This window comes from Danio rerio, chromosome 4 (assembly GCF_052040795.2).
Source record: "Danio rerio strain M-AB ecotype USA chromosome 4, GRCz13ab, whole genome shotgun sequence".
Classification (NCBI taxonomy): Eukaryota; Metazoa; Chordata; class Actinopteri; order Cypriniformes; family Danionidae; genus Danio; species Danio rerio.
In genome coordinates, this window is record NC_141024.2 from 61,153,656 (window position 1) to 61,168,926 (window position 15,271).

Below are 15,271 nucleotides of genomic sequence, written 5' to 3' on the forward strand. Positions count from 1 at the left end.
TAAACTTTTATTTGATAAGAAAAGATGCGCATGAACTACGAAGGAAACACTTAACAAATTACAGTATGTGCATTAAAAAATGGTTTGTTAGAGATGATGATGAAAATGTATGTAAATGGACAAACCGGCAGACTGAGCACACTGTAGAACATCTTAAATGTTGTTTTAGTCATTCTAAAATGCCTTAACTGTTTCAGTATTATTGTATATTATTAATTACCTCTGAGCATCTGGAGCGTGTCAAGATCTCCATGTCTCATGGCTTCAAACGCCCCCACGTGTTCGTTGTGTGTCAGCATTGTCTTCTGAGGCGCAAGTACATTTATTAAATAAAAAATTATTGCCGCAGCTTCTTCTACCGCAGTAAATTCTGTTTTTACTGTTGATATTTGGCGCAAGTTAATCAGGAAGTGACGATTGTGTTCTCTTGACTTGTTGGATGTAAACGCTGCTTTATTCGCATCTTTTAGGCGTTATTCCAGTTTTGCACAAATTTATGTAATATATTTGGATGGAAACTTAGATATTGCCTAAATTTTTGTCACACACAGAACAAAGTCACGTACGAGAATGGCTTGTTCTTTTTTCATAAATAATTAGCTTAACCTTTGACATGTACTGTTACTAGATTAATGGGATTACTATTCTTTCTAAAAAGTATTTTTAGTACTGCATACCTTCTAAATGTTATCAACCTCTATTACTTGATCAATAAAAAGGCAGACACAAGTACACTGTTAAATCTATTAAAACTGATAAATGTGTATAAAAGTTTAGAAACATTTTATAAACGTCACACATTACATTACTCATTTTATTATACTTAAATATTTAAATACTTTAAATTAAAAATTATGCATTAACTTGAGCAGCTGTTTTCCCAGGCTAACTGTCTCTGTTTCACCGATGGTTGCTTCTTTTTAAATATATACGCTCATATTTGCTATAATTTTGCATGAGCAGATCAAGTTCAGCTGGAGAAATAAATGCTGATCTCTTTTTTTAAGATATTGTCATTGTCACTCGTAATATCTGCGCTCCATTGATAATGTCTTTTTATAGTCACAGTGTGCGCGCTTAACTCTGAGTTGGTCTACTCAAAGTTGATTGATCTATCTCAGATCAGCTATTCTAAAACCAAAAAATCTGAGTTTTTAATCTCTCTGTAAATCAAGTTCAAGTTTAAACTCAGAGTTGTTTGAAACTCCTTACTGAAACAGGTCCCAGGTAAGGAAGTAAATGCCAATTGTGTTTGTTTTGTTTTAGTTCAGAATAGGTAAGATTACGGCGCTCGGTGCTGAAGATTTTTCTTTCCTTTTTTCTTTTCATGTTTCTAGCGAGGTAAGGGGTTTGCTTATGAGTTAGAATTGTTTTGTTATATTTATTTCTTTGATTTGGCTTCTCTAGCGTCCCCTTACTCTTAAGTTGACCTAATTTTGTTTGATACTTTGTTTAATTTATTACTTTATTATTGTAAATATTTTTTACTATCAGCTATCAGCTGCCAAATAAAGGACTTCGAAAAGCTTACAGCACCTGGTATTCCCAGGCGGTCTCCCATCCAAGTGTAACAGGTGTACTATATTTATTTATTATTGGACCAGACAATAAAACCAGAAGTTTACAAGGTAAGTAAAAGAAGGTGGGGGTGAAACTGAGCAATAACCAAAGACAAACTGAATTTTTTAAATACAAAAATAGTTTTACTTTAGATTGTATGAATTTTTTCCTTTTCGTATTTGTCTTAGTAAACAGTACTTACATCAGTAACATAACTATTTATACACAACCCCAGGGTGCACCCACTTTACAATTATTTTAAATCAAACACAAATCACAATAAATGAATTCAAGTGGAAACAAAAGAAACCATAAAATAACACAAATAAATCAGTGTCGTTGTTCACTCTGAAATTGGTGAAATTAGTTCAATTTAGATAAAGTTCTGTTTTTTCCCCGTCAAGAAAATCAGTCCTTAGAGCTGCATTAAAAAAATCGCAGTCCAATAAAGGAATTACCTTTTTGGCAAATTCTTACTTTATCCGGTGAAATGAGGATAAATTGAAATATGTGTACTTCACAATTTTCCAGGTCGACGTAGGAGGCTCGCCATCAATACAAGGAATCCAGTGAAACTGGGAAAATGTCCTCAGAAAAAAACCTGGCCTGATCACAGACCAGAATTCATAAATAAGTTTAATATGTTCAAAATAATTTCAAAAACATACAAAATATACAACACGTGGAACAAATAAAACACATACAATCACGTTTACCATAAAATGAGCTAATATAATGGAATACCTGTCAAACTCGCGATGTCTATATCACTCTATGGTCTTCTCACACACACGCGATTGCAAAATGGCGTCAGCGCACTGTAAACGCAATGCAACATGCGGTCTGACTTCAACACACTCTTAAATACACTAACACGCTAAATAACAACTTTTGCAGTTACAACTTGATTTAGTACAACTACAATCACTTTTAAACTGTTTGGGAATCATAACATACTGTATTTTAATCTTTTTGTTCAAGTTTACTCCTCTATTATTCTGCCAACCGGTCTCGTCTCAGCTCTCTCTCTCTCTGTGGCAAGCTGGAAGGGGCGGAGCTAACAACCTGCTCCTACGATTGGTTGTTACTTTACTTCAAACTACATTTGTATACATGAATTTTATTTCGTTTATCATATTAATAAAGACTTGTAGATATAATAATAATATGATTATACTGCTCTAAATAATATTATAAATAATTATTTAACTATTTTACTAGGGTTACATATGTTTCTGCAACTATTGTCGGTAAGATGACTTTCAGTTTTGCCGAAACGACAGAGCATAAGAACGACAAGAATGGGATTCGATGGACTCGGCCACCTCGTTATGTATGTACTCACTTTCCGGATATGGGCTGGACTATAGGATTTCTGTATGTATTTGCTGCTATTTTCGGTAAAGATGACTTTAAATTTTGCAACAACATCCTTCAAAACGATAAGAGCGTGCGAGTAAAACACCCTACACGGAAGCACCAGGCTCTTTCAAATGCCAAAGCATTTGAACAACAAGGATGGGATTTGATGGACCCTTCCACCTCGTCATGTATGTACTCACTTTCCTGAAATGGGCTGGACTATAGGATTTCTGTATGTATTTGCTGCTATTTTCGGTAAAGATGACGTTAAATTTTGCAACAACATCCTTCAAAACGCTAAAAGAGTGAGAGTAAAAGAACTTCTACAGAAACACCATGATCTCTTGAATGCTAGAACATATGAGCGACGAGGATGGGATTCGAACCCACGCGTGCAGAGCACAATGGATTAGCAGTCCATCGCCTTAACCACTCGGCCACCTCGTCACGTACTTTTCTTTTTCTCTGGTGGAGGCCGGACTGTGGCACATAATTGTAAATGTATGTTTCTGCAACTATTTTCGGTAAGATGACTTTCAGTTTTGCCGTATGAACGACAGAGCAAATGAACGACAAAAATGGGATTCGATGGACTCTTCCACCTCGCCATGTATGTACTCACTTTCATGATGGGGGCTGGACTATGACATTTCTGTATGTATTTGCTGCTATTTTCGGTAAAGATGACGTTAAATTTTACAACAACATCCTTCAAAACGATAAGAGCGTGCGAGTAAAACACCTTCCACGGAAGCACCGGCCTCTTTTAAACGCCAGAGCATTTGAACGACAAGGATGGGATTCGATGGACTTTTCCACCTCATCATGTATGTACTCACTTTCATGATGGGGGCTGGACTATGGCATATGTTTGTATTTGCAGCTATTTCCGATAAAGTTGACATAAAATTTTGCAACAACATCCTTCAAAACGCTGAAAAAGTAAGAGAATTTCTACAGAAACACCACGATCTCTCAAATGCCAGAACATATGAGCAACGAGGATAGGATTCGAACCCACGCGTGCAGAGCACAATGGACTAGCAGTCTATTGCCTTAACCACTCGGCCACCTCATCACGCACTTTCCTTCTTCTCTGGTGGAGGCCGGACTGTGGCACATATTTGTATATGTATGTTTCTGCAACTATTTTCGGTAAGATGACTTTCAATTTTGCCGTATGAACGACAGAGCAAATGAACGTAAAAATGGGATTCGATGGACTCGGCCACCCCGTCATATATAAACGTATATCGTAAAAAAAAAAAAAAAAAAGATGGCGACAGTCATATGTACCTGTGAAACGCTGCGGGAGATAAATATCAAATATCTGGGGTTTCAGACGTCTGCAGGTCTGTTTTTTACCAGTTTGACTGCAACCATAGTGTTGCTAATGTTTCACGTACAACTGCGCCGTAAAATATGGGACAATTATTATGTTTGGACAACAAAAATAACTCCAAAGACCATAGTGCTACCTATGCATGGCGAAAAACACCTATAAATGAGCTGGCTTTTTTGTTTTGTTGCCGCTGTCGCCTACCTGCGTGGAATCCCTATTATGTACAATGGTGTTCAAGACCCAAGTAATGTGTCTTGCCTCAAGAGAGCAGCTGAGCCGGGTTACCTGGACCGGAGGTATGGCAGGGGCGCTGGAACAGTATCCTGGCAGATTATCATTCCAGCGCATGAAGTGCGGCCGTCTCGTCAGTTGTGCGGGACTGAGTCGAGTATACCCTGCATTACTATAACTGTGCCCCTGTCGGGAGACTCGGTGAATGCGGCGATAGTTTCAGATGCATCGAGTGATATTACGTTACCCCCGAATCTACGCGGGGTTGCTGTACCCGGTCTCGGAGAGCGAGCCTGCTTTTCCCGACAACCGGGATGTCTATTTTTCCATATATGGCTTAAGGATTTCCGGAGCGTGTCCTCCCGTCCAGTTTACATTCTGCACGATCGGGTAGTCATTTCAGCTCATGCTGTCGTCTTTCACCGGTGGGTTAATGGCATTCATATTAAAGCATCTCTGGTTAAAAGACACGACTAGTCGACGCCAATTTTCACGGCTTTTATTGACTGTGCTTTTATTAACTGGAAATATTGAACTGAATCCTGGTCCTGACAAAACTGTTTTTATGTCTACCTTTTTATATTATCTGGGTTTTTATTCATATGTTTTAAATAGTATGCTGAGCCTGGGTCCAGACACAAATGTGATAAATGCGGACTTGTCACAACCTTTAGGCATTCAACAGTCTTCATTGCATTTTTCTGAGGCTCTTCCTGCTCCTGTCATTTCAGGTTCAAATTATAAACATGTCAAAGTTCATAAAAAATCAAAGAAAAATCCTGCCACACTGAGTCAGCTTGGTAAATTTAGAGGTTTTAAAATTTTTTCATTTAAATATGAGGAGTCTTGTTCCCAAACTGGATGAATTCAAAATCATAATTGCTCAAACTAAAGCTCATGTTATGGCTATATCTGAATCATGGCTAACCTCTGATATACCAGATTCGTTTCTTTCAATAGAAAACTATTCATTGTACCGTAGAGATCGGACTGAGAAAATAGGTGGTGGAGTTGCAGTTTATGTAAACAAAAAATATTCTCATTCAATTTCAAAAATCTCAACTGACTCAGAATCGTTACAATTAGTTGTCAATCTATCAAACCAGCTTTCAGTTACTATTATTGTCACTTACAAGCCCCCAAATGTCAGCGCGGGTACATACTTAATGCAGCTTGCTGACATGATAAAAATGTGTTAAAAATAAGGAGCTTGTAATTCTAGGTGACATTAATATGAACTGGATTGACAACTCATCCAAATCTTTGAAAGCCATAGCTATAAAATTGGGCTTACATCAATTAATTAAGGCTCCAACTAGATTTGGTAAAACCCGTAATTCTATTTTGGATCTTATATTTACAAACCAGCCAACTAAGTATGGCATATCTGGAGTAATTCACACCTTTGTTTCCGACCATTCACTCATATATGTCATAAGGAAAACTTTTAAACACCCAAGAACCCATAAAAACAATTATACATCAAAATTACCAAACTCCAAATTACCTCAGTTTAATGCTGAATTTGGAGATACTGATAGGAGTAATGAGATGTTATTGTCAAATCCTGACAGCATCTTGGCAAATTTTTATAGCAGAGTGGAAGAAATACGGCAAAAGTATACAACTATTTGCAAAATGTATGTCAGACAGAACAAAGTACCTTGGGTAAATTCTGAAATTTTACAACTTTTAAAGAAAAAAGCATCCTCTCTGAAGGTATACAGATTTTCTAAAACACATGAAAATAGGCTTATTTTTAGTCAATACAGAAATAAATGTCACTCTGAATTGCGTAGAGCTAAACAACTCTATTTTCAAAATCAAATTAATCAAGCTGCTACCAATCCAAGAGTACTATGGCAAACTATTAAATCTATAACTGGTAAAAATAGTTTAAAAAATAACAATAACTTACAAATATCTATAAATGGTACTCTTCTCACTGATCATGAAAAAATTGCTAACTCATTCAATGAGTATTTTATTTCATCTGTACAAGAGCTGTCTTCTAAATTTTTAGCTTCTCCAGTGCTCCAAGTACCACCAAATACATGTCAACAGTTTTCTTTTTCTGAGATCTCGCAAAGTGAATTATCTGATATTTTGAACTCTTTTAGAATTTCTCATGCCTGTGATGTAAACAACTTAAACATGCATTTTATGAAAACTCATGCTAGTACTCTTATACCACTTTTCCATCATTTAGTTAATTTGTGTATTAGGCTCCATAAATTTCCTGACACCTGGAAAACTGCTCAGATTATTCCAATATTTAAATCTGAGGACCCAACTAGTGTCTCTAATTACCGACCAATCTCAATTCTCCCTACATTTTCTAAGTTACTTGAAAAGGCATTGTATAATCAGTTAATTGAGTATCTTGAAGACAATAAGTTGCTTAGTGATAGCCAGCATGGCTTTAGACCATTGCGCTCAACCATGTCAGCATTGCTTTTATTTACTGAACATATACGTATGGCACTAAATAAAGGACATGTCACTGCAGCTGTATACATAGACTTTAGAAAGGCCTTTGATACAGTTAATCATAATATTCTTTTAAACAAATTGATCTCTTTTAATCTCTCTTCTGATGACGTTAAATTTTGCAACAACATCCTTCAAAACGATAAGAGCGTGCGAGTACAACACCTTCCACGGAAGCACCGGCCTCTTTCAAACGCCAGAGCTTTTGAACGACAAGGATGGGATTCGATGGACTCTTCCACCTCGTCATGTATGTACTCACTTTCATGATGGGGGCTGGACTATGGCATATATGTTTGTATTTGCAGCTATTTTCGATAAAGTTGACATCAAATTTTGCAACAACATCCTTTAAAACGCTAAAAGAATGAGAATAAACGAACTTCTGCAGAAACACCATGATCTCTCGAATGCCGGATCAAATGAGCGACGAGGACTCATGCAGTGCACAATGGACTAGCAGTCCATCGCCTTAACCACACGGCCAACACGTCATGTATTTTCTTTTTTCTCTGGTGGAGGCTGGACTTTGGCACATAATTGTATATGTATGTTTCAACAACTATTTTCGGTAAGATGACTTTCAGTTTTGCCGTATGAACGAAAGATCAAATGAACGACAAAAATGGGATTCGATGGACTCGGCCACCCCGTCCTGTATGTACTCACTTGCCTGTTGGGGGCTGGACTATGGCATTTCTGTATGTATTTGCTGCTATTTTCGGTAAAGATGACGTTAAATTTTGCAACAACATCCTTCAAAACAATAAGAGCGTGCAAGTAAAACACCTTCCACGGAAGCACCGGCCTCTTTCAAACGCCAGAGCATTTGAACGACAAGGATGGGATTCGATGGACTCTTCCACCTCGTCATGTATGTACTCACTTTCATGATGGGGGCTGGACTATGGCATATGTTTGTAATTGCAGCTATTTTCGATAAAGTTGACATAAAATTTTGCAACAACATCCTTCAAAACGCTAAAAGAGTGACAGAACTTCTACAGAAACACCATGATCTCTCAAATACCAGAAGATATGAGCGACGAGGATGGGATTCGAACCCACACGTGCAGAGCACAATGGATTAGCAGTCCATCGCCTTAACCACTCAGCCACCTCATCATATACTTTCTCTTTTCTCTGGTAGGCCGGACTGTGGCACATATGTGTAAATGTATGGTTCTGCAACTATTTTCGGTAAGATGACTTTCAATTTTGCCGTATGATCGACAGCAAATGAACGACAAAAATGGGATTCAATGGACTCGGCCCCCCCGTCATGTATGTACTCACTTGCCTGTTGGAGGCTGGACTATGGCATTTCTGTATATATTGGCTGCTATTTTCGGTAAAGATGACGTTAAATTTTGCAACAACATTCTTCAAAACGACAAGAGCGTGCGAGTAAAACACCTTCCACGGAAGCACCAGGCTCTTTCAAATCCCAGAGTATTTGAACAACAAGGATGGGATTCGATGGACCCTTCCACCTCGTCATGTATGTACTCACTTTCATGATGGGGGCTGGACTATGGCATATATGTTTGTATTTGCAGCTATTTTCGATAAAGATGACGTTAAATTTTGCAACAACATCCTTCAAAACGCTAAAAGAGTGAGAGTAAAAGTAATTCTACAGAAACACAATGATCTCTCGAATGCCAGAACATTTGAGCGACGAGGATGGTATTCGAACCCACGCGTGCAGAGCACAATGGATTAGCAGTCCATCGCCTTAACCACTCGGCCACCTCGTCGCATACTTTCCTTCTTCTCTGGTGGAGGCCGGACTGTGGCACATAATTGTAAATGTATGTTTCTGCTACTATTTTCGGTCAGATGACTTTCAGTTTTGCCGTATGATCGACAGAGCAAATGAACGTCAAAAATGGGATTCTATGGACTCGGCCACCCCGTCATGTATGTACTCACTTTCCTGTTGGGGGCTGGACTACGGCATTTCTGTATGTATTTGCTGCTATTTTCGGTAAAGATGATGTTAAATTTTGCCACAACATCCTTCAAAACGATAAGAGCGTGCGAGTAAAACACCTTCCACGGAAGCACCGCCCTCTTTTAAACGCCAGAGAATTTGAACGACAAGGATGGGATTTGATATACTCTTTCACCTTGTCATGTATGTACTCACTTTCATGATGGGGGCTGGACTATGGCATATATGTTTGTATTTGCAGCTATTTTCGATAAAGTTGACATAAAATTTTGCAACAACATCCTTCAAAACGCTGAAAGAGTGAGAGAACTTCTACAGAAAGACCATGATCTCTTGAATGCCATAACATATGAGCGACGAGGATGGGATTCGAACCCACGCGTGGGGAGCACAATGGATTAGCAGTCCATCACCTTAACCACTCGGCCACCTCATCATGTATTTTCCTTCTTCTCTGGTGGAGGCCGGACTGTGGCACATAATTGTAAATGTATGTTTCTGCAACTATTTTCGGTAAGATGACTTTCAGTTTTGCCGTATGAACGACAGAGCAAATGAACGACAAAAATGGGATTCGATGGAATCGGCCACCCCGTCATGTATGTACTCACTTGCCTGTTGGGGGCTGGACTATGGCATTTCTGTATGTATTTGCTGCTATTTTCGGTAAAGATGACGTTAAATTTTGCAACAACATCCTTCAAAACGATAAGAGCGTGCGAGTAAAACACCTTCCACGGAAGCACCGGCCTCTTTCAAACGCCAGAGCATTTGAACGACAAGGATGGGATTCGATGGACTCTTCCACCTCATCATGTATGTACTCACTTTCATGATGGGGGCTGGACTATGGCATATGTTTGTAATTGCAGCTATTTTCGATAAAGTTGACATAAAATTTTGCAACAACATCCTTCAAAACGCTAAAAGAGTGACAGAACTTCTACAGAAACACCATGGTCTCTCAAATACCAGAAGATATGAGCGACGAGGATGGGATTGGAACCCACACGTGCAGAGCACAATGGATTAGCAGTCCATCGCCTTAACCACTCAGCCACCTCGTCACATACTTTCCCTTATCTCTGGTAGGCCGGACTGTGGCACATATGTGTAAATGTATGGTTCTGCAACTATTTTCGGTAAGATGACTTTCAATTTTGCCGTATGATCGACAGCAAATGAACGACAAAAATGGGATTCGATGGACTCTGCCACCCCGTCATGTATGTACTCACTTGCCTGTTGGGGGCTGGACTATGGCATTTCTGTATGTATTTGCTGCTATTTTCGGTAAAGATGATGTTAAATTTTGCAACAACATCCTTCAAAATGATAAGAGCGTGCGAGTAAAACACCTTCCACGGAAGCACCGGCCTCTTTTAAATGCCAGAGCATTTGAACGACAAGGATGGGATTCGATGGACTCTTCCACTTCGTCATGTATGTACTCACTTTCATGATGGGGGCTGGACTATGGCATATATGTTTGTATTTGCAGCTCTTTTTTTATAAAGATGACATTAAATTTTGCAACAACATCCTTCAAACCGCTAAGAGAGTGATGGTAAAACAACTTCTACAGAAACACCATTCTATTGAATGCCAGAACATCTTAGCAACGAGTATGGGATTCAGACACACATGTGCAAAGCACAATGGACTAGCAGTCCATCGCCTTAACCACTCTGCCAACTCGTCTCGTACACACCTTTTTCTCTGGTGGAGGCCGGACTGTGGCACATATTTGTAAATGTATGTTTGTGCAACTATTTTTGGTAAGATGACTTTCAGTTTTGCCATATGAACGACAAGAATGGGATTCGATGGACTCGGCCACCTCGTCATGTATATACTCCCTTTCCTGATGGGGGCTGAACTATAGCATTTCTGTATGTATTTGCAGCTCTTTTCGGTAAAGATGACATGAATTTTTGCAACAACATTCTTTAAAACGATAAGAGCGTGCGAGTAAAACACCTTTACAAAAGCACCGGCCTCTTTTAAACACCAAAGCACTTAAACGACAAGGATGGGGTTCGATGGACTTGGCCACTTCGTAATAAAATTTTGCAACAACATCCTACAAACGCTAAGAGAATGAGAGTAAAACAAGTTCCACAGAAGCACCAGGCTCTCTCGAATGCCAGGACATATTAGCGACGAGGATGGGATTTAAAGAGCACAATGGATTAGCAATGCCAGCTGCTGAAGGATTGTCCATCAATATTTCACAAATGTTGAAGATGAGGGCCAATGGTAAAGCTGGGGAAGGAACCGTTCCAAGATTCACCGCTAGGTGTGCAGTCAAACAGGTTTGTCAGATGTCAATCAATTTTCCGAACTGAGCCGAAGGTACACGAAGGAGTAACAGGGTCATCTGGAGGCGGGTCAGAGGTCAAAAAAGTTCCTTGACCTTCAGTCATTTTCGACAAACAGCATCATTCGACAGAGCACAGCATCGTTTAGTTTAAAGTTCAGGATTTTTTTTCTGATAATGATTTCTTAAAAAAGATAAGAAAATCTACATAATTGCACGTATTAATGTTTTAGTGTGTTGTATTTCAAATTTGGATACTTTAATCTAAAACCGTTTAATTTATAGGAGAAAAAATGTCTGAAAAATTCCACAAAGCCATGTCAGACGCTGACTGGATTTCACGTCTGAAAAAGTTTGCCAGCACAGGAGTTTGGCCATCAGATGAGGGCAACAGGAACAGGCCAGCTCCTCAATAAAATAAGTGGCTTGAGATTTATCAAAGGGTGTGTATTTCGTTTACATGATATAACGTTTGTTGAAATTTGCTTAACTTGTTAGGCTTCAGTACATTCAGTACAGTATCTATGTAAAACATGTCATACTTGTTTTTAAATAATAATGTGTTTTAAAATGCATGTATTTTTGAGATTTACGTCGAATAATTTACTATAGTTTGACCGTTTATGAGAGATTTTAAAAGGTGGAGGAATGGATTATGAATGTACAATACAGCATGTGGTTTTAAAGCCTGAAATGTTCCTGTCCAGTTCCTCTTATTTTTTTTTCTTATAGAGGTAAAGTTGGTTTTATATTTGGATATTCAGACATTCTCCTTAATAATATCATTTCAGAAAAAAATTCTTTGCAAATTCTAAATAGGAAAATCATATTAGCAGACAATGATTAATGATTAACAAAGTACAGCATTGTTCACAGTGAATTAGATAAGTGTTGATATTGTTTTTAAATCATACTTGCATGCTAATTCCGATCGAATATTCAAAGTAATATGGTAAACAATATAGAGACTTCTAAATGAACGAATGTGTGAATATAAAACCAACTTTACCTCTATCTTTTTCTTTTCATTTTTGGAGATACAAACTGTACAATTACATATTAGATAAATATTGCACACATTCTAGAAACAGTGTTAAATTAATTTACAGAGCTATTTTGTGCTTTATTAAAGGAGTCATTGAGTTAAAATTATTTATTCTATTTTTCATGATTTTTTTTAGATTGAGAAATGCCCATTGCAGTCTCGTGGACAGAGGACCTTGCACTCAAAAAAATGATATGTTGGCTTTAATTAACTTTTTTATGTCAACAGGTTCCACGTAACCGAGTTAAGTTACCTTAAAGAAAGAATATTCCTTTGAGTGAACTTAAGTTAGTTACATAAAGGTAAGGTAATGTTGTTTAGTTCAATCAACACAACATTTATAATTAACTTTAATTTATTTACACTGCTAAAAAAATCCTTTCAATTTACTGAAAAATACCGGCAGTGGTTGCCAGGAATTTTTCTGTAAAAATACGGAAGTTTTATATAACTGTTTTAATTTACAGAAAATAACCATATTTTATCAACTGATACAATGCTTAGTTCCCAAAAACCTAGTTTAGCTCACAAAAACGTAGTCATTCAATGCACTAATGTGTTCATGTATGTATAATTAGCAAACAGATTTTCCCTGTATTTGTAACTACACAGTTACTTTTAAACAAAAGAAGATGCAGTACAACATCAGCTATCCTTAGTTTATATTGGACTTGCACACAGATGCTACTATCCTCCACAATGGTGCACCATAATAGTTCAATTTATTCTATTTCACTTGTTGGTTTCTAAATTTATTTAACATTTTATTCAATTTGTTAATTTTTGTATTTTTTTCTGTTAATATTTAACTTATTTAATTTTTTAAATTTTTTATTCCATGTTCATTACTGTTTTGTTGACCAATGTTAAATAAATATTGCATTTATAAATGACTGGTCTTTGACTTTTAAGTCCACTTTGTTTCAGTTTCTGTTTGCCTTTAACATTTTATTTACATTGTTTATTTATATTGTTAATTCTGTATTATTAATAACTAATTTAATAATTTTACATTTTCTACTCTATTTTCATTACTGTTCTGTTGACAATTGTTAGATAAATAATGCATATATAAATAACTGACTACTCCCTGACTTTTAATTCTATACACTGTAGCTCTATGACATTTCTATTGATCATTTGTACATTAAAATACAGAACAATAATAACCATAAGCATAAGAGTGTGTGTGTGTGCGTGCACGTGCATGTGTGTGTGAGAAAGAGAGTGTGTGTGAGAGAGAGCTTATGTGCATGTGTGTGTGTGTGACATATGCGTGCGTGCCTGTGTGTGAGTGTGTGTGCATGTGTGAAAGAGAGAGCGCGTGTGTGTGTGAAAAAGAGAGAGCATGTGTGTGTGTGTGAAAGAGAGAGAGCGTGTGTGTGTGTGTTTTCCAGAGATGGGTTGCGGCTGGAAGGGCATCTGCTGTGTAAAAACTTGCTGGATAAGTTGGCGGTTCATCCCGCTGTGGCAACCTCGGACTCTTGGTCCTCCATAATAATCACACTTAAGACTAATCATGCGTACAATTCAGGCTTAAATGTGAATAAATTATATTTTAAACATTTAATAAAATAACAGTGATTTAAAAATGCAATAACATTTTAGTGAGCAGAATAAGCTTATTATAAAGTATTCCAAACTTTTTACTGTGGCTGTATATTATAGTTATTACTACTATTTGTTGTGCAACATTTTTTTTTTACATGGGTGGAAACCTTTGTTGAACCCACCTGTTTCTGATGTTTGCTGGGGAGCGATTCTGAATGTCTGGCAACTGTGCAGAGCTAAAAAAAAATAAAGATCACGGTGTTAAGTAGTTTGAGGGGGCATGTGGTACATTGTCCAGTGGCTCCCAGTGCTTCAGCATCTCTGTACATGTTGTAGGTGGAGCTGGTGGTACTGCTGGTGCTGGTTGTGGCCAAATCATAGTGGGAACTATAGTAAAAGTTCAGTGGCATCTGAGGTAACAGGAGGATATTCTATTGATGGAGCAGGTGGAGGAAGTGGCTTTGGTGCTGGTCCAGATTCCTCGTCATCTCATCAAAATTAAACGGAAACTTGTTCAAATAGATTATAATTGCATTTGACTTTTTTTTTACTTGAAATGACAATCTTTTTGCTAAATTAAAATAATTCAACCCATTCTTTAAAGAGGGTTTTGCTTGTCACCCTAAAGAGTTTTACACAATTATTAATGTTATTCCTAAAAACATCACAGTATTGATCAGAGGTTTTCTTTCACACTATTCTGTAATGTCCGCTCTTCCATCTTTATTTTTAGAGATACAAAATGTAATAATAAGTTTTAAATGAATATTCTTATTTAAAGGCTTCATCCTAATCAGCTCAGACCTCGTTTATTTTAAAAGAATTTAATTCACAGAAATTAGAAAAATAAGAACAAGTTACATTTCTTTTTTAATTCTCCCCAAAATTAAAGAACTTCAGTTAAAATGATTAATCATGTGTATTCATCAAAAGAATTCCTGAGATTAAAATTTGATACTGAGGAGAACTTGCCAATTTTGTGAAAGTTATTGAAAACACTGAGCATGTTTTCTACAACTGCATATACTCATGTACATAACTTATAATACATAATGTCACGCGCAGAATCCCACAGATTTTCTGCAGATTTTTAGCCCATCATTAATTCTATTTAGTAGAAATATTATATGAGAGACTTGCTTTGTTTACCAGATAAAGTTAATCTAATTGGATTTGCATTTTAAACATTAAATAAAAGTTTAAAAGATATTATTCTTTGTTTCACATATTTAGGATTTAGTTATAATACTCCCAAAATATTTTGGCAGAAATTAACAGATTTTTATCAAAATTCTTTGCAGAAATAGCAAAAAACGTCGACAGATTCTGTCTGGCCCTACACATGACTCATAATACATAGTGCATAATACAGAATGTCTCATGTCAATATCCATGTAAACCCTTTTTACAATA

At 37.1% G+C, this 15,271-nt stretch overlaps 3 non-coding genes across 3 annotated transcripts; all 3 read right to left on the bottom strand.

Moving 5' to 3' along the window:
* Positions 1–3,287: 3,287 nt before the first annotated feature.
* On the bottom strand, positions 3,288–3,369 carry trnas-gcu (transfer RNA serine (anticodon GCU)). The gene has a single exon. It is a non-coding gene; the product is annotated as a tRNA-Ser (tRNA).
* A 4,659-nt stretch (positions 3,370–8,028) lies between these two features.
* trnas-gcu (transfer RNA serine (anticodon GCU)) lies at positions 8,029–8,110 on the bottom strand. The gene has a single exon. It is a non-coding gene; the product is annotated as a tRNA-Ser (tRNA).
* A 553-nt stretch (positions 8,111–8,663) lies between these two features.
* On the bottom strand, positions 8,664–8,745 carry trnas-gcu (transfer RNA serine (anticodon GCU)). Its single transcript has one exon. It is a non-coding gene; the product is annotated as a tRNA-Ser (tRNA).
* Positions 8,746–15,271: the final 6,526 nt, after the last annotated feature.